Raw genomic sequence first — 27,619 nt, forward strand, 5'->3', positions numbered from 1 at the left:
GTTTCAGGATCACAGAAGTTGCATAGAAAGCAACTTCTGTGCAAGATCATAGAATGAGGACTCTCCATAGATGATCAGGCTGCCCTGAGAAAGGGAATGGGAGAATTGACTTCTTTGTAGGAATCCAATCAAAGTTTGTTAACTGAATAAAGGTATCAGCATGATAAAGATGTTGTCAAACAGCTGAACTGCCAGACTGGTTCTGAGATTCTATAATCTCCCTGCGTTTCCCCAACACCCCAAAGATAAGACAAAGCTGAATATCCTTTCTGAGCTCTCAGGTCAGACTGAGTAGCAAGTGATAACTTTACCAGCTCCTCAGAGACCAGGCCAGTCCACTGCAGATTATTCGAAATGCAGGTTCCTCCGACTATGATTTTCTTTTGAACACTATAATTATATAAACCAGATACTGTCATTGCCTAAATTGCTTCATTTATTTGTTGTTCAGTTGCTCAGTTGTGTCTGACTTTTTGCAACATCATGGACTGTAGCATGCCAGGCCTAACTGTCCTTCACTATCTCCCAGAGTTTGCTCAAACTCATGTCCATTGAGTCAGTGCTACCATCCAACCATCTCATCCTCTGCCACCCCCTTCTCTTCATGTCTTCAATCTTTCCCAGTATCAGGGTCTTTTCTAATGAGTTGGCTCTTTACATCTAGTGTCCAAAGTATTAGCACTTCAGCATCAGTCTTTCCAATGAATATTCATGGTTGATTTCCTTTAGGTTTGATTGCTTTGATCTCTTTGCTGTCCAAAGGACTCTAGCACCACAATTCAAAAGAATCAATTCTTTGGCAGTCAGCCTCCTTTATGGTCCAACTCTTACATTTGTAAATGACTACTGGAAAAACCATAGCTTTGACTATACAGACCTTTGTCAGCAAAACAATGTCTCTGCTTTTTAATACGCTGTCTAGGTTTGTCATAGCTTTTCTTCCAAGGAGCAAACGTCTTTTAATTTAATTAGACTTTTGGAAACTGAAGTACGGAATGGGTGTCAGGGGCTCTGATTAGGCATTATTTCAGTGACTTCGTTGTTTAGCTAATGACCTCTGAGTGTAATTCTCTGTAGTGATTAAGAGCATATCTTTCACACTCTGAAAGAAAAATGAAGAACTTGGACCCCACTGAAATTTAAAAGTATTGCTCTTCAGAAGACACTGTAATAAAAATGAAAAGACAGACATGGCCCAAGGGAAATTATTTGCAAAATATGTATCTGACAAGGGATATGTATCTAGGATATGTAAAGAACCCTTTCAACTTAATAATAAGATAATCCAATTAAAATATATTTGACCAGACACTTCAACAAAGATGATATAAAGATGGCAAATAAGTACTTGAAAAGATATTAAAAATCACTAGAGAAATTAAAAACCTGTACCTGAATGTTTTTAGCAGCTTTATTTGTATTGTTAATAATTGGAAGAAGATGTTTACCAATAAGAATATGACAAAACAAATTGTGGTATTGCCATCCAACGGAATACTGCTTAACAATAAAAAGGAATAATTGATAATAATTTCACATACTGATATGTGGAACACCATACTTGAATCTCAAACTGCTGAATGAAAGAAACCAGTTACAAAATTATATGTTGCATAAATCTTTTTACATAAAATTCTGTTGAATAGAAAATTGGATAGAAATTTCTATTAGAAAGCATATCAGTAGTTGCCTTAAAATGTACAAAGGAAAAAAGATGGATTACAAACAGACACAAAGAACCTTGTAGAGGCGGTGGATATATTCATTATCTTGATTATGATACACCTTCATGGTAAATACATATGTTAAAATTTATCAAGTTGTGTTCTTTAATAATGCAATTTGTTGGTCACCAATTATACAGCAGTAAAGATTATATATACATGCATGTTTATGTACTCACACATATAAACACACACATATGCATACTCACATACATAAACTTTCTTTACACTTGTGTACACACAACCACATGTTCTTAGTCAATGTAATAAGCTCTCTGCTTTCAGTTTATATTTGTGTAAAGTGGCAATATAATATCATTTCCCTCAAGGAGAACAACAATGCTAGGCACAGAGCAAGAACTCAATAAATGCTAAATAAAGCTATTTCCCTGTAGTAATAATTTATATCTATTTTAAACCTTTCTGATTTATTTTGCCGTTTTTGTTTTTTTTTTTTTTTTGAGGATGTCAGTTACCAGGAGCAAAACTGTGTTCCCTCAAGAAGAACTATTTTCTAGAGGATTTTTTGTTTGTTTTGTTTTGGTATTTTGTGTTTGTGTGTGTTTAAGATCTGACTTTTGTGGAAGCATGAGTAGAACAAATAGTGAAAAAGCCTTGTAAGATGGCATTTCCAGGCTTGAGAGGGAAAACCTTGTGCTCAGAAGCGCTCCACCTCCTCCACAGCTGAAATGCCTTCCTTGGCTGAATTGCCTCCCTCAGCATTTTTGTTTTGAACGCCCTTTCTTGAGGGATCCTAACCCAGCTGCAAGAATTCACTGTGGGCTGAAACCTGGCAGATTAAATCCTCGGGAGAAAAAGTAATTTGAAAGTAATGTTTGTTCTTAAAATGACAAACATGTATTGCAGATATTTATTATTTTAAATGTTGCAATTAAATCATTGGGGATTTTACAGATGAGAGACTTTGTAAGGACTGACAATTCAAGAAGACTCTTGAATCTGCCAAATGGCAGTTTTCCTTTGCTTATTTTAATTTTTCAAGAGAAAGTAGACCAAGCTATATAACTTTTCAAATTCATCTCTTCTTTAGGTAAAATCTTATTATTGTAGCTACTGAATATCCAGGATATATATACATTTGGGCGTTTGGTTTTTTAGCAGTACAGAAGACAGAGCAAATTCTTTATCCCTTTCACATTAAAGTGCATTGTTTGAGCAAAGAGTGAAGTGACATTATTTATTTTGATGCTATAAAAGTCTATGTCACCTATTTTCCCATTCCCATTTTTTATGAAGAAAAAAAACAAAAATGAAAGCAAAAGACTTTCTGTGTACTGGTTGCTTATCATCATGACTATGGTGATAGTTTTCTTCATTTGCTTCCTCATTCTCCTGTCATTCAAAGTGACCTGTCATCTGTTGACAACACAATTTCTTCAAATCCTAACCTGGACTTACATCAACTACAATTAACATTGTCCCATTCCATTCCATAACATTCACAACATATCAAATTATGTGATGGTACTGTTAAAGATGCCATACATGGTGAATTAATTAGAATTGCATTATCTACAGCTGTGAGACTGGCTACTTGGGTTTGCAGACTAGGAAATAGTTACAGATCAATATCTTAATTTCAGAAGGCATTTTATTTCAAACAGTGCCTTTTATGATATTCTAATATTCATGACCATCTAGAGAAATGTTTTCTGATTGATATCGTATGGCTTTGTAATGGCTTGAAAGGATTTATATGGTGTCAGATAATGAAGAAGTATTAAATTGGAAAGAGGACTTTGGCAGAAAATACCAGGATCTGCTTGTCAACGAAGGAGATGCAGGAGATGTGGGTTTTATCCCTGGGTCAAGAAGATCCCCTGGAGGAGGAATGGAAACCTACTCCAGTATTCTTGCTGGGAAAATCCCATGGACAGAGGAGCCTGATGGGCTATAGCCCATGGGGTTTCAAAGAGTCAGACACAGCTGAGCACGCATGCACCAGGGCACTACACCTCATTCTCATAAATGGTAAAATGTGCATGAGACTGAGGTAAGATGACTGAGAAAAGAGAACCAATTGATTATGCAGAAGAGTTTCTGTGATGAAGGGCAAATGAAATTTAGCAGACTTATTCTCCCAACATTTCTCAAAAAATCAATACATACATTCACACATTGTCATGGAATTTACGAGGACTCAAAAACTTTGGTAAATTAATAGGAATCAGTAAGACAGGTCCACCAGACAAAAACTGACAAGATCTAAGACTTCATCTATTGAAGCATATCTAAATTTGTGTTCATTTCTGGGTGCCTTCTCTTAAAGAAGACATTCAGATAGGATTAGAGCATGTAGTTTAACATTTTATATTTAAGAACTAAAGGGTTTTTTTCCCTGCACAATGAAAGCCTGTGTGGGAATATAATTGTTGCCCAAGATATATCACTAGAAAAAGGGATTACATTATGCCTGCTTTTGGCCTTTCAAAATACAAAAATAAGAGCAGTGGTGGAAGTTATAGGGAAGTAGATTATGGTTCAATGTCAGCGAAATTATGTTTGATTTAGATATTTTGTAGGACACAATGGACTTTTTTGGAAAGTAGCAATTCACTCAGGAAAAATTCAACCAGAGCCTGGACAGATATCTTAGGTTAACTGAGATTAGCATTTCTTACGACATGTCCTGAAGATCACTACCCTCACAGGACAATCCACAAAGCTCTGAGTCATCTCTGTTTAAGAGAGAATATACAGGATATTGCTCTCTTGAATACTCACAGTGTACATCAGCATAGTAGAAGCTCTGAAAGTCCCTCACTAAAGAAATCTCTGTAACTGTGTAACCTAGCACTTCTCAAACTTCCTTAAATCCTGAAAACAATGTTACATTTTGTGGAACAAGTGTGCTTCAGAATACATATTGAGAAATGCATTATTATAGGAGGCAGACCTAATGACTTTAACGCCATGAAAGGATTCTCTCCACATTCGCATGTTAACTAACACTTGTATTTATGTGTGTGTGTGTGTGTGTGTGTGCGTGCGTGGGCACATTTCTTCTGCTTGTGTATCAGAGAGTGAATTTTTTATATAATTTGTTAGGCTTTGATTTATTCTTTTTTATTCAGATAGTTGCTATCTCATATAAGTATCAGGTATACACTATAGTGATTCACAGTTTTTAAATGTTACATTCAATTTATAGTTAGAAAATATTGGCTGTATTCCCTGTGTTGTACAATATAACTTTGTAACTTATTTTATGCATCCTAGTTTGCACTTCCTAGTCCCCTACTCTTCTACTGCATCCCCAAGAAGTAATCACTAGTTTGTTCTCTATATCTGTGAGTTTCCTTCTTTTTTGTTAGATTCTCTGGTGGTGGTGGTTTTAGTGGCTAAATTGTGCCTGACTCTTGCAACCCTCTGGACTATGAAGCCTGCCAGGCTCCTCTGTCCATGGGATTCCCCAGGCAAGAATACTGGAGTGGGTTGCTGTTACATTCTCTAGTTTGTTGTATTTTCTAGATTCCATATATAAGTGATATCCTACAGTATTTGTCTTTCTCTGGCTTATTTTACTTGGCATAATGCCCTCAGAGAGTGAGTCTTAAGTTATGCTTGTAACTGACAAATTGAAACATAGTTGTCTCGATGGTTGATAAATTGATAGCATGATGAATAAATATCCTTTCAGGATCCCAACTGCCTCGAGAAAACTACAATTCTCCACTTTCCCTTAGAGAAGTCATGAAAGCCAGTTATAGTAACCACACATCAACTGCTCGTCAAGAGAAAAGTAAGCCTGTAACCCCAGAACTATTTTTTTTTTAATTCTCTCCTTCCCTCCCTTGCTGTTTAGGCAAAAAGCCAATTTCTGGAGTGTGGTAAGGAAGGGCAGTAGTAGATGTGAGAGAATACAGAGTTGAACCACAACTTAAACATCTGGTTTTATTTATGTGCAAGCACCATGCACAGAGCTTAATTAATGTGACTGAAAATAACCATGTGTCTGCAAAAATATTGGGTAGACCTTATGTATGTGTATTTCTCTTTTCTAAACACTGAGCCTGTGCTCTTTATGGCATTGTCAAGATTTAGTTATGAGCATGAGTTATCAACATGCATAGCAGTTTCTTTGCCTCTTCTTTTTTCTGACTTTCTGGGTTCTCCCCCACTGTAGTTTTCTTCCTAGAAAACTACTCCTTTGGCAAGAGTTGAACACTGAGTCACGGACGTGCCCTTACTCACGTCTTCTGTAATTTGAAGCCAAAATGTGAACCAAATTCTAATACTGCTGTTTAGTTCTTGAAATGCTATTTGGCACATATGCACACACCTGCAAAGCTATTTTTTTAAAAAAACTATTATTTTTGTTCCTCTGGAAGATTCCAGGGCTTGGAGTATATGTGGATAAGAAAGAGCAAGAAGAATCCCTTCCCTGTGTCTTACAGGACTTTTTAAAACTTGTGAATGATGTGATACTGATCAAGAAGAAACAGTGCTTCGAAAACATGTTGCAGTTAATCTCCAGCTGTTGTCCCTATAGTGCAATCAGACATTAAGTCTTCAAATAGGATAAGCTGCTCCGGGAGAACATGTGTATGAATATTTTATATAAATATTACATAAAGTACCATTAGCCAAAGAAATGGAAAATAATAGCTTTCAAATAGGTCAAAGGTATAATACCAAGCTTATGTTTTCTGTACTTTCTCTTCTCTCACTCTCTCTTTTTGAAGTATTTAGTTATTAATATCAGAGTCCTCAATAACCTAAGTCAAAAAGATCTGTAAAAAATTGATGCAAAATCTGGAGCCATTATTTTCAAACCGCTTTTCTTAAAATTAGCAGAAGTCATTTTTCAAATGAAAATTCTTGAATGGTTTTGAATTTAAAAAAGAAGAAGAATATAACAATGAGTGAAGAGAGTTTTAGTGGTAAAATTGTGTCTCTTCTGTGTTTTACAGTCCTTGAAATACCTCCAGGAACTTGGTGTGACCACCACTATTCTAGAACATGGGAAATCAGAAGTCTCATATGCATCAAGACAGATGAAATAAGCTCTCTGTGGTTAAGTATAAGGCAAATCTAGATCGATAGCCAAAAAAATTACCTCTTTTTTTAAAGATAATATTGCTTAGCTTGTATTTTGTTTTTCTTAGTTTTGCTGCATCCTGAACCAGGGAAACATAAACACACATTGTTAGGTCAGATGTCCCAAGCAGCTCTGTGTCTCAGGATCCATCTCAAGCTTTTTAAAACACAAGTTTGGGGCTCACAGACTTGGAAGGTCTGAATTGGTAGATATTATGTTAAATGTTTTGCATCCAAAATATTGAAATAAATAAATTAATAAAACCTACCTAGGTGAGTCTTTTGTGCCCCAGGTCTAGGAACTACTGCTGCTCTAGATTCCTTTTTCTTCCTCCCCACTAAAGGATAGGATCATCGTGTCATTCGGCTTTCAGTCTAAAGCAGTTGGTGCTTTGAATTGCCAGCATGATACTGATAGTTGTTGTTTAGTCGCTTAATTGTGTCTGACTGTTTTGCAACCCCATAGACTGTAGCCCATGGGTTTTCCCAGGCAAGAATACTAGGGTGGGTTGCCATTTCCGTCTCCAGGGGATCTTCCTGACCCAGGGATCAAACCTGTGTCTCCTGTAGTGGCAGGAGGATTCTTTACCACTAAGCCATCTGGGAAGTCCATGAGTTCATCTGTCCAGAACTAAGGAGTTTTGAATTTGGCTCCATTATACGAGTTGACTGTTAACTGTTTTCATCTTTCACATAGATAAATCCATTTTGTGTGGTCATAGAAGTGAAGGAATTATGCTTATCCTTACCTCTTTGATGTTTGGCATAGGTTTTATTTTACTTCAAAATAAGTGTGACGTAGGATCAGTCAGGTTCATAAGAACAAGATGTATTTTAAGAGATTTACTGCAAGGTAATGGCTTGCACAATTTGGGAGCTGGCAGGTGACTATGAAGTCGACAGGACAGGCCATCAGGAAGAGCAAACCTGAACTCTTGGTCATGAGCTGAAGCTGCTACTATAGAAGAGAGTTCTTTTTTTTTTTTTTTAGGGAAGAAGAAATTTTATTTTTTAAGGCCTTTCTATTGATTTAATCAGGCCCACTCAGAATATCTAGGATAATCTCCTTCACTTAAGTAAACTGATTATGGACATCAGTCACATCTACAAAACATCTTAACAGCAACATCTAAGTTAGTGTTTGATCGCGGATGGTAGCCTGTCTAATTTGACACATGAAACTGACCACACTTCTGTTGTTAATTTTCATTCTGTTTGTCCCTTTCTTTCTGCTGTAATTGGAACTAGGATTTATGAAAGAATCTGGGGGCTGGGGGATGGGTAAGAATAAAATCTAGTAAATAGGAAGGCAAGTTAATGGAAAAAAGAATATTTTTGTTGATTGTTTTTTTCAGATGCCTTTTCTTTCAATGACAGCCCTATTTTTCCTTGTTTAGGAAAAAACAAGTATAAAGTTCTTAGTTTCTAGGGAGCTCAGTCTAAGTATAAATTACATTAATTTTCCTATCATTTAGCAATAAATCTGAGCTCCTTACCTTGGCCTGCAATGCTTTAGATGATCTGGACTTTGCTTTCTTATCCAGCCTGTGAGTTTCCAGACAAAGCAGCATTTTTTTTTCTTTTTTCTCAAAGAAACCAAAGCACTTCTTCTAAGACCCTTTGCACTTTTCTCTTTGCTTTGAGTACCTTTCTCCAAGTCTTCTCTTTCCTGGACTCGGTATTGTGGTCTCAGCTCAAATATTACCTCCTCAGAGAGGTCTTCCAGGCCAACCTAGTTTAAGGGGTCCCTTCATCCACTTTATCCCACTATTCAGTTTTACTGTATATCTTTCCAGGTATCACTCCTTCTGTGTAATTTTGATCCTTCCTTCTAACACTATATTTTCCTCTTATATACATTTTTATGGTGAGCTGCCTTATGATGAATATTATTTTGGGAAGTTTTATGTGTATACACTCTGTTGATAAATGTGTGCTTTTGCAGAGTTAATCAAGTGTCCCTGGTGAGGCGTCTCCTGCTCCAATCCTGAGTGGAGTATCATATACCAGCCTGTAGAATTCTCACTGGGACCACAGGGAGGCAGCTGTCAGGAGAGTGTACTGTATGCAATGTGTTCTGGGAAGTACTGTGGCAGCTGTAAGGGAACTGAGAGCCAAGGGGATGTGCCTTGGCTGAAATTTTCTGTATCATTCCACCATGCTGACTCCTCTGTACTGTAAAATTTCTCCCATTTGGCATCTGGTTCAGCCGAAACTAATATGTAATGTGTTGGGATTATGAAGTGTCGTGAGAAGATGGTGACTATCTAGGGAATAGCTTCTACTTCTCACTTGTGCTGAACAATGGGCTGATGATTTTCAAACTATCTGGAAAATGAAGTTGGACACCTTTCATTCCCTTTTCGGGCTTTTATTTTGCTTTCATTTTAAAAACATTAGTTTGACCCTGGATATATTTTAACAGATGTGCAATATGCTCAAAGTAAAATAAAAAGTAAACAACTTTCTTTTCTATTTTATACTTATTTGCAAAGTATTTATTCTTACCTGGGAAAGACTGTAAAGCAAGGTATTTCTGTTGTTTTGATTTTTCCCTGGAATTCATCCAGATGATATTCCAAAACTTCTATTTCAGTAACAAAGACTTGATTTTAAGCTAGATTTTCTGGATTTTCATTTTTTTTCACTCTGCTATGTGTGTGTTCAAAAAAAGCATCATCTTATAAGCAGATTATAAATGCACAATTTGCATATCATAGTCAGCACATATTTATGAAATATGTTGTACTTTATTTTCTCTACCACTTATATTGTTCACTGGTAGGAAGAGCATGAATTTATATAGATTATCAGGATATCATAGGGGCAGTAATGGTAATGGATGAGTGATTATGTCCACTGTAAGAAAACTAGAAACTAAACTAAAAACTAAGTTCATGGCATCTGGTCCCATCACTTCGTGGCAAATAGATGGGGAAACAATGGAAACAGTGAGAGACTATTTTTCTGGGCTCCAAAATCACTGCAGATGGTGACTGCAGCCATGAAATTAAAAGATGCTTGCTCTTTGGAAGAAAAGCTATAACAGACCTGGACAGCATATTAAAAAGCAGAGACATTATTTTGCCAACAAAGGTCCGTCTAGTCAAAGCTATGATTTTTCTAGTAGTCATGTATAGATGTGAGTTGGACTATAAAGAAAGCTGAACACCAAAGAATTGTTTTTGAACTCTGGTGTTGGAGTAGACTCTTGACAGTCCCTTGGACTGCAAGGAGATCCAACGAGGCAATCCTAAAGGAAATCAGTCTGAAATATTTATTGGAAGGACTGATGCTGAAGCTGAAACTCCAATACTTTGTCCACCTGATGCAAAGAACTGACTCATTGAAAGAGACCCTAATTCTGGGAAAGTTTGAAGGAGGAAGGAGAAGGGGATGACAGAGGATGAAATGATTGGCTGGCATCACCAACTCAACGGACATGAATTTGAGCAAGCTCCAGGAGTTGGTGATGAACGGGGAAGCCTGGTGGGCTGCAGTCCCTGGGGTCACAAAGAGTCAGACATGGCTGAGCGACTGAGCTGAACTGAACTGAAGAATTATGAATTGGAAATGGACTACTTAGAATTTCACCAGCTCCTACTCAGTTGGTCATAAAAGGATATACAACAGGATAGAAAGTAGTTACTAAGCAAAATAGAACTCAAAAGAGAAAATTATATTTTTAATAATTATCAGAAAAGAATACTTGTGATTTATGATTGCTTTTCAGCAAATGTGAATGTTTTAGTTTTAGAAGGAGTAAGTTTCCCCAAATGTCATTTGCTTTTATGAAGTCACAATTGCAAGAATGCAATTTTCTATTTGTATTTCGGTGCACTAAAGACCACCTACCTACATTGCCAGTATTACTTGAATTATGAAATAACTAGGTTGGCTGAGTCTTTTCCCAGAAAATTTCACCAATATAGATAAAGGCAGGAGACTCATATTTATTTACATATGCTAACTATTTAAGAGGTTAACCCTGACCCATAGTCAGTAGCATTGCTAATATTTATAAATTACAAAAGGAATATCTTCTCCAGCTATAAACCTAAAATGGTGAATAAGAGGAATGTTGCTAATGGAGGTCCAACTAACAACATGTCATTTATACAAATTTTTGGACTCCTTTGGGCAGGATGAAAAACTGTCATCAAATGATTAATCATCTTGCAGTTAGATGGGCTTCTGAATCGGTTCTGTATCTTCAGTAGCATGGTTTGTCCTGCATTGTACATAAAACATGTTATAATAGTTGCCAATGAAAATAAGATAGTATATTCATTTAGGTCTAAGAAATGGGAAAATCTAAGAGCTGTGTTCAATATTCAGTGTGAATATAAGGAAGAAATAAGATGGGACTTCTTAGAAATGGCTGGAGAAGTCAGATCAGAACAAATGGGAGGATTTTATAAAGTCACAGTTCAGCATGGTCCAATGTATTATAATTATATATTCTCTTATAATCTATTATAATAACCCAGTGAGCTTCTCATCCCTGAAAGAGCTCACAAGAGCCCAGACAGTCCACTGATGTTGTATATACAAATATACAGGAGGAAATTAATTAGAGTATTTATAAAGCTCCAAATTCGTTTTAAAAAATCATGCCTCCCTCAGGCACTACCAATTACTAAGGATTTACTAAATGAAAAATATTGTCCTAGAAACTAGGAAGAGAAAATAAACACAAGTCATATCCTAGTTAAACTTCAGACAAGCAAGTAAGAATCATAGAGGCTCAGTACTTTTGCCAGTAGTTTATAAAACTGAGATTCAAAGTCCTTTTGGATTCCAAGCTTTAGTGTTTTAACTTTTCCCCCCTTTTCCATTAAAAATGAACTTGCTGACTTAGCAGTCAAATTCTTTAGATTTCCTTATCTCCTTCCTCTTCCCGCAGTTATAAAAAACTATAAAGGAGACTGTGAATACAGTAGAGAGAATATTTTACTGAGGGTCTGAAAACCTGTTAGCTCTGATTCTGCTATTGACCCTTAAGACCTTGAACAAACCTTTCATCCTCACCCTATTTGCTCCTGACCTGCAGTGTCCCCTAGAGAAAAATCAAAGAGGATGGCTGCTGTGCTTCCTTGCAGCCCTGACACTGTCACTCTGGGAGAGTGACAGTGGGACCCTGGGAGACATTGCTGAGGATGTGTGGAGCTTCCAGTTGAGAATTGATTATCATTATTCTCATTATCATTTATAATCATGATCTATAGAGTCAATATCACGAACAGTATAAGGGCTTGATAGAGGTATACTATTTTCCCAATAAAGATCTTGCAAGCTGCCTTTGTCGTTTCCACCAGTATAAGGTACTAGTTCAAGAATGAAAAGTTGCTGAAAGCTGTGAATTACCTGTAGTAAATCAAGACCCTTTCTACTCATCACTCTGTAGCTTCAGTATCTCCATTTGTCTGTGGAATCCCGTGCGGCCTTCTGGATGTTAGATACAATGGCTCCTTAATTTTGATTTGTTGCTCCAATTCTTAGCAGGTGAGAACTGCCTACATTTCCTTGAAGGCATATAATAAGCCTCAGATGAGATCTTATTAAGTTAACTAGAAATGTGATAAATGTAAGACTCCATCTTCAGACACACACACACATTTCCATTTCTGTTCTTTTATAATAGTGATATTGTAAAAGTGATTTTGGAATTCTGTTTCATTCATTTCCAAACACTTTCTTATATTTACTCTCTCACAAGCCTTCACTAAAATGCTATATATCTGACTCTGTTCAGTTACTGGAGATTATTTTAGGTAAAAAATACAGTGACCATTTCTGATGATTCCATGTCAAATGAAAATCTCCACCTACCTTACCTTCGTTTTCAATAGAGTCATCAGCTTCCTTTCCTACTTGGGCTTTCTACCAAACTGTGGTGTTTTGTTTTTTTTTTTCTTAATTTCCATGAAAAGCAAACATAAGATTTCATCAGTTTCCTCCAGAATGTGGAGCTCTGGGGACAAATTTTCACTGCCTCTTGTTACTAAGAACAGTCAGCATTCTGGAATCCCACATACCCTTAAAAGGTAACAATAACTATGCCAATGTAAAATAGGAAACATTCCTTTAAATCCAGGCCAGAAGTTTTAATGTAGGAACTGGGAATTATGTGAAATAGAAAATATGGTATTATAGTTTTATTTATAAGTTTTTCTGAAGGAAGATGTTATATTCATTTTTAAATCATTCCTTACAAATACAGTTATCTCTTACATTACTATTTAGCTTCAGCGTTTGTAACCTTCTTGGATATACTTTGTTGTATCCCACAATACTCCTGTGAGACAGATGGACACACATACTCCTACACACACACACACACACACACACACACACACACATTATGACATTTTTAGAGTGTCCTGACAAGAATTCAGAGTAAACATGTGAAAAAAAAAATTTGCAACCATGTCATCTGTCTCCTGACACTGTACTCTTTCTGCTCTCTTTATTGCAATTTTATAGATACTTGCAACATACTTTATGGACTGGATCAGTTTTTTCATAATCAGCAAATATCCAGTGAGCCCCAGTCCCCAACACAGTATAGAATCTGAGATTCCTATTCATGTTTACTAGGTGAGTTACACATCAGGGGACTCTATTCCAGATAGGTCTTCAGCAAAATAAATATCTTTCTTCTTCCCGCTCTCTGCACTGCTCCAACCACTGCTAATTGCCAGATGACATTGAGGCAATTATAGACTTTAACATTAACATATTTCCCTTTGAGGAATGTGTTTTGTGTTATGTGATTCTAAACTGTAAAATATATATATATATACTAGGTAAGCAAAATAAAGTAATTACTTTCTTTTGGTGAGAAATTTCAAAAAGTTGAACTTCCTGTGATCATGAAGTCTAAGTTTCGTTTATAGTATTACTTTCTGCTTAACAATTCAAAATTGTCCTTATGGCCAATAAAGGCAGACTGTCTCTCTCTGTCCTGGGGGACATATAAAGCCATATAAAAGCAATTGAGAGAAATTAGTTCATTTAAGTTTTAAAATGTTAATAGAAGGTAAACAGTGACCAGACCAGATGCTGAGCTATTGACCCTGGTCTTTGGGACCTTTCAGGTTGCAGAGTAGCTATTACTTACTTCCTTTAAGTATTTGCAAGTCAGGCATGGAAACTTTTAAGCAGGCTTTGACAAAAGCACTGTTTTCATTCCATAATTGCACTGAGTTGAAGCCAGCTGTGAGCTTCTCAGAACCCTTTATTGGACTGAGATTTTAAACATTTTGCTGAGTAGGCAGTAAAGTTTTCTTGTCTTTATTTCCACCCTCTTGGTGAAAATGTACTCTTAATAAGGTTAAAGGAAACAGGATATGAAAATAAAAAATGAAGAACTTGTGTAGAATGCAGATTTTAGTGCTTCCCTAAAGGAATGGAGCTTTACAAGTGGCTTACATAGGAGCTATGTAGTAGATGCTCAATAAGTGTTTGTTGAATGGATTGCATGTTGGTTAACTCATTTTTTGCATATAGTATGATAGATATGATTTCAATCTATCTGCAAGGCCAGTAGCTTTTCAGACAGTAATTCAGTTTGCTGTGAGTTGAGGCCACTTTGTATAAAACCAACAAACTAAAAGATGTGCATGTCTTAAGTTAAAATTTTCACCACACCTCAAACATGCTTCTTTGCATGATATCAAAATAATATGCATTAAATTTTTGCCGACTGTCAAACACTATACTGATGTACAGAATCACTCATATTAAAATGGAATATGTGCTTCCACTTAACTGTCAGTTGCCATTTAACTACAACTGGGAATAGTGTTTGAAGGGCTTGCAGGAGTCTTATTAGTAAACTCAGCCATCATATGTCCCATAAAATTTTCCTTCCTTGTAGTGCTCAATTGTTAAAAAAATTAAAGAAGGTTATAATGAAGGATACTAAGTCTAAAGTTTTTTCTTCAAACTTTTAACCTCTGTCTTGCCCATAAAATATGAATTATTAATGGCATATGGTTCTATTCAGGATATGATAAATACTGTATGTACTTTAGGAAGGAAACTATAAGGTGTATTTCTGGCTTGCCTTGAGGAAGAAATAAATGGATTATGCAGTCACTTCCATCTCTGGTTTTGATGATTAACACACCTTAGAGGAACAATTCTTTAGGCTACAATGCCAGTTGCTATCCTTATTTCATCTCTGGAATTTTAAATGGAAATTAAACTGAAAAATAGTTAGCTTTTATTTTAGATAGCTGTTTACTTTGATTCTTGCTTGTGCCTTTTACTCCCCCCGCACCCCCCACTCTGGAGTGAGTTTTTCTTGTGTATATCTAGGTTTTTATCTAGGGAGATGATTGAGATAATAGAGTTTTTATCTATGGGAGATGATTGAGATAATACAGAGTTGTGCCTGAAGTTTGGAGGTAAAGTGGATACTCAGGAGGCAGAGAGACCTCAGCAGGTCCAGTGCTGAAAGATTCTCACCTTGTGTGTCTTCCCTTGTTACTCACTCATGGTCTCCAGGAGGCTTGGGACCGATTCCATGCCAGTGTCAGTCTTGACTTGCTGTGTCACTGGGTGCAGTAGATGAACATTTTGTGAAACCATTTGAGCATGTTTTGCATTTTTCATGAGATCGTTGGTCGGGTATGGTTCCAAGAAGAGAAAAGAAAGAGGTTTAGGAGAACAAAATTTATCATATTCACAGCTTGGAGAGAGAGAGAGAGGCATTGCAAACCATGAGGGGGTCATGTAGTGGGAACATTGAGGGACCAGTGCAACCAACCAGCTGGGGGAACCAAGTGAGAGAGAGGACCCATAGGCAACTGCTTTTGTTGGGGTCACAAAGAGTCAGACACGACTGAGCGACTGAACTGAACTGAGAATACATAAGCAAAAGGCACTAGAGAATTTTCTGAGTGTGTTGAATGTCATCAGATCACAGTCAGGAGAGGGAAGGAAAGGGTGCTTGTGGTAGGGGCCAGCCTTATCACATCTGTATACTTAGCTCCCTGGGTGGAAGCTCACAGCCTCTGTTTATTCACTGCAGTGGGAATAATCCATCGCCCCTCCACCACCTTTTTTAAATCGTTATTTCGTTTAACAAACATTGAATGTCTGCTGCAATATATGACAGCAGAAGGAAAGCAAAAAACAACCAAAAAGAGCTAGTCACAACATCCATAGCTAAATTGCTTGTGATTTGATTTATGAAAATGTTTTTCCATAGAATCACCAACATTCATACTTCAAATAACTACTGTGTGTCAGTAATTTAAAATAACCTTGAAAAGCATGCTGATTAATAACTATATGAAGAAAGCAGTGTCGTGCAAATGGAATGCATACGTTTGAAAGACTGAGGGAAAAGGATTGATAGTAAAAAATAATCCATTTGCTAAAATCTCAAATCATAGTATTTTATTATTTTCTGCAAATTTTATACAGAGCAGCATGATATTCCCTCAGAGTCCATATTTTCATTGAGATTTAGGGAGTCTATGAGATCCACTTGTTTTATGCAAAATCCACATATGTATATATGAGAAAAATTATGTAAATTTTTCTAAAGTTTACACTGATAGTGATGATTTAGTTGCTAAGTCATGTCCCACTCCTGCAATTCCGTGGACTGTAGCCCACCAGGATCCTCTCTCCACGAGATTTCCCAGGCAAGAATACTGGAGGGGGTTGCCATTTCCCTCTCCAGAGGCTCTTCCTGACCCAGAGATCAAACCTGGGTCTCCTGCATTGCAGATAGGTCTTTACTGACTGAGCTACACTCGATCCTAATTGCTTAATTACTATTACAATAATGTTAAGAATCACCAATGCATATCTGACTTATCATTTCTCCTCTTAGGGAAGACAGTGTGCTTTGTGAAAGGCTCCTAAAATTGGAGTGAAAAGGCATAAATTATAGTACTTAATGCTTTCCTTTCTATTTGTGTGGCTTCCGACAAATTACTCTACTACAGCATCATTATTTTTAAGTGGGCAGATAATCCTTTCCCTTCTGAGAGTCAAATGAGATGGGTTATGTGACTGACCAGAATAAACAATAATAATAGATATGTGTTATAGAGATTGTTACTATTGTCTTAAGTTACTTGGGCTTCCGCATCTGCTAATCCATGATACGTTTTTTTTTTTAGTTAAAAATTATCTTGTGTTATCAAGTCAACATATCCTTCCTATTTTGCCAGTTTTGTCAACCTAGTTTTTCAAAGAATGGTTCTGCATTTTATAGATTTTCCATGTTTTTGGAGGCCTCTGTTTTTAAATGAATCAATGTAACTATCTAATATACCCTGGCCACTGCCTGGCCTGTATTATAGTAGGGGCAGGAGCAGGGGACCATGCGCTAGGGCAGAGCTGGGAATATCACTGGCCTGTGTCAGGTTCTACAAAGGGAAACTGGAAGAACTAACTTTGTTTTCTTTTAATAAAGGCTAATGGTAGGTTAAGGGAATGAGATTGAAGAAGAAGTGGAAATAATGGAGACGCATGTGTTTTGAGATCAGATTATGGGTAGACTTCCCTGCCTTGTCTCCTCCACGCAATCCTAAATTCTCATATTCTTTTTGAGACTCAATATTGCTATTTTAAAAATAGAGATAAAAAGAATGATCTCACAAGATTATAGTAAGCATGATGTAATATTTATAACTATAGATTGCAGCTTGTCAACTATAAAGTGATGTACTACTTTAAATATTGTTAATCATTAAGGAAATAATCATTTCAGCACATTTCAAAAGTGAGAAATTACTGAATCACTCTCTTGGAGTTTGTTCTGATGGGATTTAACTAGTGTTTTATTTATTTAAATATATAGTTGAATATATACATATATGGACACACTCATATATATATATGTAGTCTCTGTATACTCATTGTTTAGTATTTGATCAGGGAGACATGAGATAAGTGGGATGCATCATTAGTAGAGAGCAAACTTATCAAATGAGACTAGGAGAGAGCAGTGAGACAGAATTTGGAAAAGGGAAAGTTATATGACAAAAAGAAAGTGCCACTTCATGTTAGAGAGGTAAGAAAGGAAGGTAGGGATAGCTAGGACTTTCAGAAGTAAATTTTATTCCGAATATGGAAAAATGGGAAGCCAAATGATGCAAAAGCAAAGCTAATAGAGTCAGTGATTGTAATAGAATAAAATTATTAGTAGAAGATACTCATTCAACTGGTAGGCAGGTAGTTTTCAGGGACTCTTCTACTTTAGCGTACCATCTATGACTTAAACTTAGTTAACAGCTGGGCACATATTCTGCTTATACCTCTTGTTCCCAGCCCTGACTCCAAATCTTACTTATAATTAGTCATATATATTAAGGGGAAAAAGCCCAACACGACATTCCTACATGAGATCTGTATTTGCTTCAAACCCTTCAATCCTCTCAAGCTCAAGAGATGGTTCTTGGTCATTTGCTTTTGTTTAAATGAGAATAACTTTGAATTATCAATAGTACAACACTTCCACGCTTGGTACTTTTAGTGAAAATTAAGGCAAAGGTCCTGTAAGCAGTATCAGCAAAATAGCAGAAGTAAAAAGGGAACCCATAGGATCCTTGATGGGTGACAGGAAATTAATTTATAGATCATAGTTGATGGACCAAAAGGGAATGTTAAAGAGGATGTCTCCCAAAATGGAATCAAGAGTTCAAAATAGAGAATAAAATTTTAAAGAATTTAAGACCCCGTAATCTTTAGTGAATTAAAACTTTTTATATCTCTGTAGTGAGCTTTATAGTCATATAAAATGTGACAATGTTAGTAGTCTGTTAGATCAATAAATTCACTCAGTTCTCAGATACAATGGTATGGGTGGGGTGTCAATTCTCCTGTTACTCATTTTCTTCATAATGTACCAGAGAAGTTAAAATGCTCTTCCAACATCGTGCAACAAGTAGCATAAGAGCTAAAGTTCAAATGCTGGTCCAAGTCCTTTTTTGGGCCAACTATTTCTAATGGCAAAGTAAACAAATTAGAAACAAAAGGACCAGGAGAAGGAGGGGGATTAGAGGGGAAAGAGGAGGAGGAGAAGAAGAAAGAGAAGGAGGAGGAGGAAAGAAGAGGAAGAAGGAAAAGGTTGAGGAGGATGAGGAGAAGAAATATTCAATAAAATATTTTAAATATCTTTTTAATATTCATGTAGTAAAATGTACTCTTGGTATGCAGTTCTATTAATTTTGATAATTGATAGATAATTTGATAGCAAGTAACCACTGCCACCAAAATGAAGATACAGAGATCCCATCATCCCCCCAAAATTCTTCATGCTGCCCTTTTATAGCCAGTCCCTCTCTTGTCCCCAGTTCCTAACTACTATTTATCTCTTTGTTCCTCAAGTTTCAACAATTCTGTGCCTGTGTGCGCTCAGTTGTGTCTGGCTCTTTGCAATCCTGTGGACTGGAGCCTGTCACACTTCTCCTCTGTCAATGGAATTTTCCATGCAAGACTACTGAAGTGAGTTGCCATTCTATCCTCCAGGAGATCTTCCCAACCCAGGGTTTGAACCCACGTCTCCTGTGACTCTGGCATTGGCAGCTGATTCTTGACCACTGAGTCAGCTGGAAAGTCCTCAACAATATTTAGGTGAAATCAAAGCCTCATTTATAGACATTCTTGAAGTTCTGAGTCTACTTTCTTGTTTTCAAAAATATTTTAAATGATTGGAATTACCTGGAATATTTGTATTTCCCTATATTCGTATTTATATCTGAAACTCCCATCCTGCAGAAACTGCTGAATTCCCATGTTCATTGTGAAAGGTGATGTCTAATTTCTGAGGTAAATCATTGTTCAAATTATACCACTTAAAGGCTGGACCTATTATGTCTAGAGGTAAAATCACCATGGAGAATAGAAATCTAGCTGTCACTATTTTTGAGTGTCTCCATCATTACTAAGTCAAACTTTTGATTGATATTATGAGGAACAGTTATTAATATGTGGTTAGGTATATCAGCCTCCTCTTTAATTAGCCCTCTGCACAACATTATTACGTAGAGGTCTACGTAAATTCCTTTTCATGTTTTTGGATAATTCAGAGTCTTATGTTGCCATTTGATAGGAAACAACATTAAATCTTTTCCAAACATCATGTTCAGTTTGAGTACTACTTTAAAAAGTATTTCATAACATGAATATGAAATTGTAGGGAGAACTATGTTAGGAAATTAAATATATATCCGAAAGCAGAAAATATGAGCTTCCCTGGTTGCCAAGGGAACTGTTGTATGCAAATTTCTGTTTATTGAATGTTTTACTATGAAAGAACAAAACTGTTCAAGGGGGGAAAACTTCTTGAGTGATAGGATGTGAATGTTACTCCCTTCTGCTTGGGAAAAGAAACATAAACATGGGATTCCAGGCTAGACGGGCTCCTGTACTCTTTTGTAAACTGCTTAAATCACAGGGTTTAATTCTTGTTTGTAATTCTTTGTTTCTTATGCAATTGAGCTATTTTTTTCTCTGAGAAAAACTTTGTAGTTTATTTTTATTGGTAACATACAACACTTCTTCTGCTTTCTTTCTTCCCCTTTAGTCACATGGTGATTTAATTTTTAACTTTGTGTTTTGAAATAATTAATTAGAATTATAGAAAGTTTGTAAAAATAGGACAGACATCTTGCAAAAATGAGAGGTCGTTTACCCGGTTATTCTTATTAACTGCTAAAACCATGGTATATTCAATGATCAAAACCAGGAAATTAACATGTGATGCCATGCTATGAAGTAAACTACAGAACTCATTCCAATTTCATCAATATTTACAGTACTGTCACTATTTTGCTCCATGACTCAGTCCAAGATCCCACATTGTATCAGTTGTACGTCTGCTTAGTCTCCACGCGTGTGTGATGGTGTCTCAGTCAATATTTGTCTTTCATGATCTTGGAACATATAGTGAGTACTGATCAATTATTGAAGTTGAACTTTTAAAAAGTTTGTTATTAATCTTAACTGAAAATTTAAATGTTTGTTCAGTTGATTTTAGTTGTTCTGTCATATTTGACTTTACGACCCCATGGACTTCCCTGTCCATCACCAACTCCTAGAGCTTGCTCAAACTCATGTCCATTGAGTTGGTGATATCATCCAACCATATCACCCTCTGTTGTCCCCTTCTCCTCTTGCCTTCAATCTTTCCCAGCATCAGGGTCTTTGCAAATGAGTCAGTTCTTCACATCAGATGGCCAAAGTACTGGAGTTTCAGCTTCAGCATCAGTCTTCCCAATGAATAGTCAGGGTTGATTTCCTTTAGAATTGACTGGTTTGATCTCCTTGCAATCCAAAGGACTCTCAAGAGTCTTTTCCAAATTCACAAAAGCAACAATTCTTTGGCACTCAGCTTTCTGTATGGTCCAGCTTTCACATCCATACATGACTACTGAAAAAATCATAGCTTTGACTAGATGGACTTTTGTAGGCAAAGTAATGTCTCTGCTTTTTAATATGCTGTCTAGGTTTGTCATAGCTTTTCTTCCAAGGAGCAAGTGTCTTTTAACTTCATGGCTGCAGTCACCATCTGTAGTGATTTTGGAGACCTCCAAAATAAAATAAATAAATAAATAAACGTTTATTACCAGCCTGCATTTGTTTCTTTGTTAGTTGTGTGTATGTATTCAGTTGCTCAATTGTTTCCAACTCTTTGTGACCCTATGAATTGTGGCCCGCCAGGCTCCTCTGTTGGAGAAGGCAATGGCACCCCACTCCAGTACTCTTGCCTGGAAAATCCTATGGATGGAGGAGGATTACCAACTGCTGGAGTCTACCCAAACCCATGTCCATAGAGTCAGTGATGCCATCCAACCATCTCATCCTCTGTGGTCCCCTTCTCCTCCTGCCCTCAATCTTTCCCAGCATCAGGGTCTTTTCAAATGAGTCAGCTCTTCACATCAGGTGGCCAAATATTGGAGTTTCAGCTTCAACATCAGTCCTTCCAATGAACACCCAGCACTGATCTCCTTTAGGATGAACTGGTTGAATCTCCTTGCAGTGCAAGGGACTCTCAAGAGTCTTCTCCAACACCACAGTTCAAAAGCATCAATTCTTCGGCACTCAGCTTTCTTTATAGTCCAACTCTCAAATCTAGACATGACTACTGGAAAAACCATAGGTTTGACTAGACATACCTTTGTTGGCAAAGTAATTAATGTCTCTGCTTTTTAATATGCTGTCTAGGTTGATCATAACTTTTCTTCCAAGGAGTAAGCATCTTTTAATTTGAAAGCTGCAATCACCACCTACAATGATTTTGGAGCCCCCCAAAACATAAAATAAGCCACTGTTTCCACTTTTTCCCCATCTATTTCCCATGAAGTGATGGGGCCGGATGCCGTGATGATCTTAGTTTTCTGAATGTTGAGCTTTAAACCAACTTTTTCACTCTCTTCTTTTGCTTTCATCAAGAGGCTTTTTAGTTCTTCTTCACTTTCTGCCATAAGGGGAGTGTCATCTGCATATCTGAGGTTATTGATATTTCTCCCAGCAATCTTGATTCCAGACTGTGCTTCATCCAGCCCAGCGTTTCTCATGATGTACTCTTCATATAAGTTAAATAAACAGGGTGATAATATACAGCCTTGATGTACTCCTTTTCCTATGTGGAAGCAGTCTGTTGTTCCAAGTCCAGTTCTAACTGTTGCTTCCTGACCTGCATATAGGTTTCTCAAGAGGTAGGTCAGGTGGTCTGGTATTCCCATCTTCAGAATTTTCCACAGTTCATTGTGATCCACATTCAAAGGCTTTGGCATAGTCAATAAAGCAGAAATAGATGTTTTTCTGAAACTCTCTTGCTTTTTCCATGATCCAGCAGATGTTGGCAATTTGACTTTAGTTCCTCTGCCTTTCCTAACACCAGCTTGAACATCTGGAACTTAACGGTTCACGTATTGTTGAAGACTGGCTTGCAGAATTTTGAGCATTACTTTACTAGCGTGTGAGGTGAGTGTAATTGTGTGGTAGTTTGAGCATTCTTTGGCATTTCCTTTCTTTGGGATTGGAATGAAAACTGACCTTTTCCTGTCCTGTGGCCAATGCTGAGTTTTCCAAATTTTTTGACATATTGAGTGCAGCACCTTCACAGCATCACCTTTTAGGATTTGAAATAGCTCAACTGGAATTCCATCACCTCCACTAGCTTTGTTTGTAGTGATGCTTTCTAAGGCCCACTTGACTTCACATTCCAGGATGTCTGGCTCTAGGTAAATGTGGGTGATCACACCGTTGTGATTATCTGGGTTGTGAAGATCTTTTTTGTACAGTTCTTCTGTGTATTCTTGCCATCTCTTCTTAACATCTTCTGCTTCTGTTAGGTCCATACCATTTCTGTCCTTTATTGAGCCCATCTTTGCATGAAATGTTCCTTTGGTATCTCTATTTTTCTTGAAGAGATCTCTAGTCTTTCCCATTCTATTGTTTCCCTCTATTTCTTTGCATTAATTGCTGAGGAAGGCTTTCTTATCTCTCCTTGCTATTCTTTGGAACTCTACATTCAAATGGGTATATCTTTCTTTTTCTGCTTTGCTTTTTGAGTTACCTGCTCTTATTTATTAATTTTAGTGATTTTTGGCTTAAAAGTTACAACAACTCCATATATGTATATTTAAGATTTTACATTTCTTTTAAAATATTTCTCCGAGAATAATTGTTTTATTAGATATACATTAGGATTTATTTTGGTTTTATTTTTCTAATTTATGTACAGTAACATTGAAACCTTTTTACTTGTGGTATTTTTTATCATTTAGATAAGAAATTGTTATCTGAAAATCAGAAATAGCTACAAGTATTTTATTCTAGTTGTTTTATAGTTTGTTTTATGGTATTAAATATAATTAATTAATTAATTAAACTTGACTTCAAGTTTACTGTGTATTCTATCACTTCTAAGCATAATAAAATCATCCTTACATATTTATAAGAAATATTCACATGTATCTTTATTCTACATTTTTAAAATATATAATTTGTAATGGTTTTAATGCCAGTAACTCTACTTCATCTGCAGTTTATTATTTAGTTTGATATCAGGCAAAGATCAAAATGATGTTTTCTAAATAACAACCAGTTTTTCTAATATCATTAACTGAATTCATGTACTATTCTCATTAATGGATATTGCCTCAGTTTTACTGTAGTAATTTCCTTTATATTCTAAAATCTGTTCTTGAACTATTTAATTTGTTCTATTGATTTCTGTCCAATTGTCTCATACTACTAGATTATTTTCATAATTGTGAGTCTTTCGTAGCAAGTTTAGCCTCATTGCTTTTGATTTTCAAAATATCATCTCTTTGATATTTTCAGTTTTTAAGTGAACATTAGAATCATTTGGTCAAGCTCTAAGCAAATCTATGTTTTCTAATTTTTAGATCTTTTCTACCTCTTAGTAAAATTTTATAGTTTTCTTCATATAGCTGTTAATACATAACTTCTAAAGGTAATCATTTTAAAGGCTTGCATATTCAATGTGTAGATGCTATCTTTTACCTTTATATATTTAAATTGTTTACTAAATATAGGAAAATGATATATCTTTAAATGATCAATTTTTATACAATTATTTCATTGAACTCATTAAATCTAACAGTTTACCAAATAGTTTCATTTTCTTCAGTGATACATTTTGTCACTTTCATTTTTATAATTTTTGTCATATCTTGACTTATTGATCAAATTGCCATAACAGTTAATAGCACTGTGCTAACAATTCTCTAATATTTATCATTAAATATGATTTTGAGTCCAAAATTAAATTGAATGCAAGACACAGATCAGATACTTTAATTTAAAAAAAATAAAAGGGAAAGTCATTAACTTCCTGTAACCTATTGGCAGTTCTAGAGGATTATCACTTGTGAGGGACTAACCACAATCTTACATGCGAATATATAGTTCTCACCAAGTGAAGTTGTACACTTGGAGCTATTAGAGAATAATTATGGATAACAGTCTGCAGTTGTCTTTTTTTTTAAATTCCTGGATTTCCTCGAGCTCCTAAAATGTTCTTCTTAACAATTATCAGCAGCAGGAGATTAAATTAGAAGTCTACCTCTAATAGGGCTTCCCTAGTAGCTCAGCTGGTAAAGAATCCGCCTGCAATGCAGGAGACCCCAGTTCAATTCCTCAGTTGGGAAGATCCACTGGAGAAGGACTAGGCTACCCACTCCAGTATTCTTGGGCTTCCCTGGTGGCTCAGACGATAAAGAATCTGGCTGCAATGTGGGAAACCTAGGTTCGATCCCTAGGTTAGGAAGATCCCCTGGAGAAAAGGAACAGCTACCCACTCCAGTATCCTGGCCTGGAGGATTCCATGGACAGTCCGTGGAATCACAAAGAGTCAGACACGACTGAATGACTTTCACTTTCTACTTCTAATATTCTGCAGGAAAATATGGCAACTGACTCCAGTATTCTTGCTTGAAGACTCCACATGGACAGAGGAGTCTGGCAGGCTACAGTCCATAGGGTCACAAAGAGTGGGATAGGACTGAATCAACTTAGCCCACTTCATCGTGAATTGAATCAGTCTCAGCTGTTGGCATCACCTAATATAATGGCTTCATGGTGAATTGAATCAATAGTCTCAGCTTCTTTGAGAGCTCGATTAAATCAGATAGTATATGTGAGATGCCAGCAAGTTGCTAAATTCTCCACAGACACTCAGTAAATATTATCGACCCTCACTCTAGTCCTTAAGAGGTAATAAAATACTTACTTAAGAAACACAGGTCAGGTTTCTAGGAGTTGGCAAACACCTAAAAAAAATAAAAAAGACCTGTAAGTGACATTGGTGGTAATTTCAGGATTTCTACCTCTATCTTGGCTTCTGGAGATTTCTCCCTTGTCTTCCTCACTCTCCTCTCCCTAGATTTGCTTAGCCCAGGTGCTGACACATCATTGTTTTCTTTTTTTATAATCTCAGACATACGTTTGGATTTTTAAAAAATGGACTTTGTAGGAAACTAAGAGAAAATGATTCAGTTCAGTTCAGTCACTCAGTCATGTCTGACTCTTTGCGACTCCATGAACTGCAGCACACCAGGCCTCCCTGTCCATCACCAACTCCTGGAGTTTACTCAAACTCATGTCTATCAGTGATGCCATCCAACCATCTCATCCTCTGTCATCCCCTTCTCCTCCTGCCTTCAATCTTTCCCAGTATCAGAGTCTTTTTAAATGAGCCAGTTCTTCTCATCAGGTGGCCAAAGTATTGGAGTTTCAGCTTCAACATCAGTCCTTCCAATGATTATTCAGGACTGATCTCCTTTAGAATGGACTGGTTGGATCTCCTTGCCATCCAAGGGACTCTCAAGAGTCTTCTCCAACACCACAGTTCAAAAGCATCAATTCTTCAGTGGTCAGCTTTCTATATAGTCCAACTCTTACATCCATAAATGACTACTGGAAAAACCATTGCCTTGATTAAATAAAAGCAGAAATGACAATATCATAATAGAACACAGGGTCTCCATTCTAAGGATCATAGAGTTTCAATTAATTCTAGGAGCATTCACTGCATACCAAACCCAGTGTAGGGCACTACAAAGATTAAGCCAAGACATCTGTGGTCAAACAGACTCTTAGTCTGATCTGTGGCTAATGATCTGGATACAGGCATCTCAGCATGGAAACTTCTTGCAAAGAACATCCTGTTCAAGTGTGCCAATTGAAGAGATCGGGGATTTCTGGACTCCAGCGCTTGGCCAGCAAGCTCTTTAAGCATGTATCTCTGTTCCTCCCAATCCTGACTTTAACCCTGGCTTTGTGCTCTGGTAAAGTAGGACTGAAAGGAATTATTTTTGGGTATCCTGCATGAGAATGGCTTTCCTAGTCTCTTACCAAATATGGTAATTATTCCTTTCAGGAAAGGACTAACATTTGTTATTTGTCTCTTATTAGGCATGAGTTTCAAATCATGAAAACTGTGGGGATGGTCAGTCACTCTTCTGGAAATCAAGGGAACTTGTTGACATGAATAGGAGAGTCACATCTAATGAAAAGCTAAGGAACGGAGTACAGAGGCTTCAGGCAGCAATATAGGCAAACAAGGAGGCAGAAACCTGGTCTTAAAGCTGTATTCTGTGATAACAGGGAGGAGAGGGTTGCTCAGACCCGGGACAGAGGACCTCCTGTGTGTAAAGCACATGTACCAGCATCCAGAGGACTTCCTAGACGGCACTGGTAGTAAAGAACCCACCTGCAAGTTCAGTCCCTGGGTCAGGATGATCCCCTCAGGCAGGAAATAGTAACCCACTCCAATATTCTTGCCTGGGGAATCCCCTGGACCATGGAGCCTGGCAGGCTCAAAGAGTCGGACGTGACTAAAGCAACCTAGCACACGTGGACGCACTGGCATTTGGAGACAGGCAAGACAGCTACATGAAATCCTGAGCAGGGAATGACTGGAAATTAATAGTGTATGAGTCCACTACTCATGTAAGAGTCAGTAATATTAACAGTATCTTTTTTATTTAGAGAACTACTTAATTTTTATCTTACAGAAAATACAACACATGTTTACAATACAGGTTAACTAATGACCTCCTTCTTTATAATCTGTTGTTTTATCATATGGTCATTTTTCCTCACAGTGAATTCTTTTAGTTCAGACTTTTCGGGTACCCAGATAACCCGTCTCTCTCATTGGCTATTTCACACAGAGCTTGAATTAGCTGGCTATGACATGCTTTCCTAACTGCTCATATGGATAGAGCACAGAGGTGTAATACCACAAGGCAGATTTATATCATCTGTACTTCATAGCAAGATATTACCTATTTGGGCATTTCTCTCTCCAGAGCTAGGTGGCACATGGA

General features: G+C 36.9%; 1 protein-coding gene across 4 annotated transcripts in view; it reads left to right on the forward strand.

Moving 5' to 3' along the window:
- Positions 1 to 27,619, forward strand: part of P3H2 (prolyl 3-hydroxylase 2) — a 178,438-nt gene that overhangs the window by 70,482 nt on the left and 80,337 nt on the right. For 2 of the 4 annotated variants that reach the window (XM_069557828.1, XM_069557836.1), the window contains exon 2: positions 6,659 to 6,761. The exons of 1 other annotated variant lie outside the window; for it this stretch is intronic. The gene's annotated coding sequence lies outside the window, so the exon portion shown is untranslated. Of the gene's footprint in view, positions 1 to 5,385; positions 5,488 to 6,658; positions 6,762 to 27,619 lie in introns of those variants that run through there. One more of the 4 variants, XM_069557844.1, reaches the window with a different exon arrangement.

This window comes from Ovis canadensis, chromosome 1, assembly GCF_042477335.2.
Source record: "Ovis canadensis isolate MfBH-ARS-UI-01 breed Bighorn chromosome 1, ARS-UI_OviCan_v2, whole genome shotgun sequence".
Taxonomy (NCBI): Eukaryota; Metazoa; Chordata; class Mammalia; order Artiodactyla; family Bovidae; genus Ovis; species Ovis canadensis.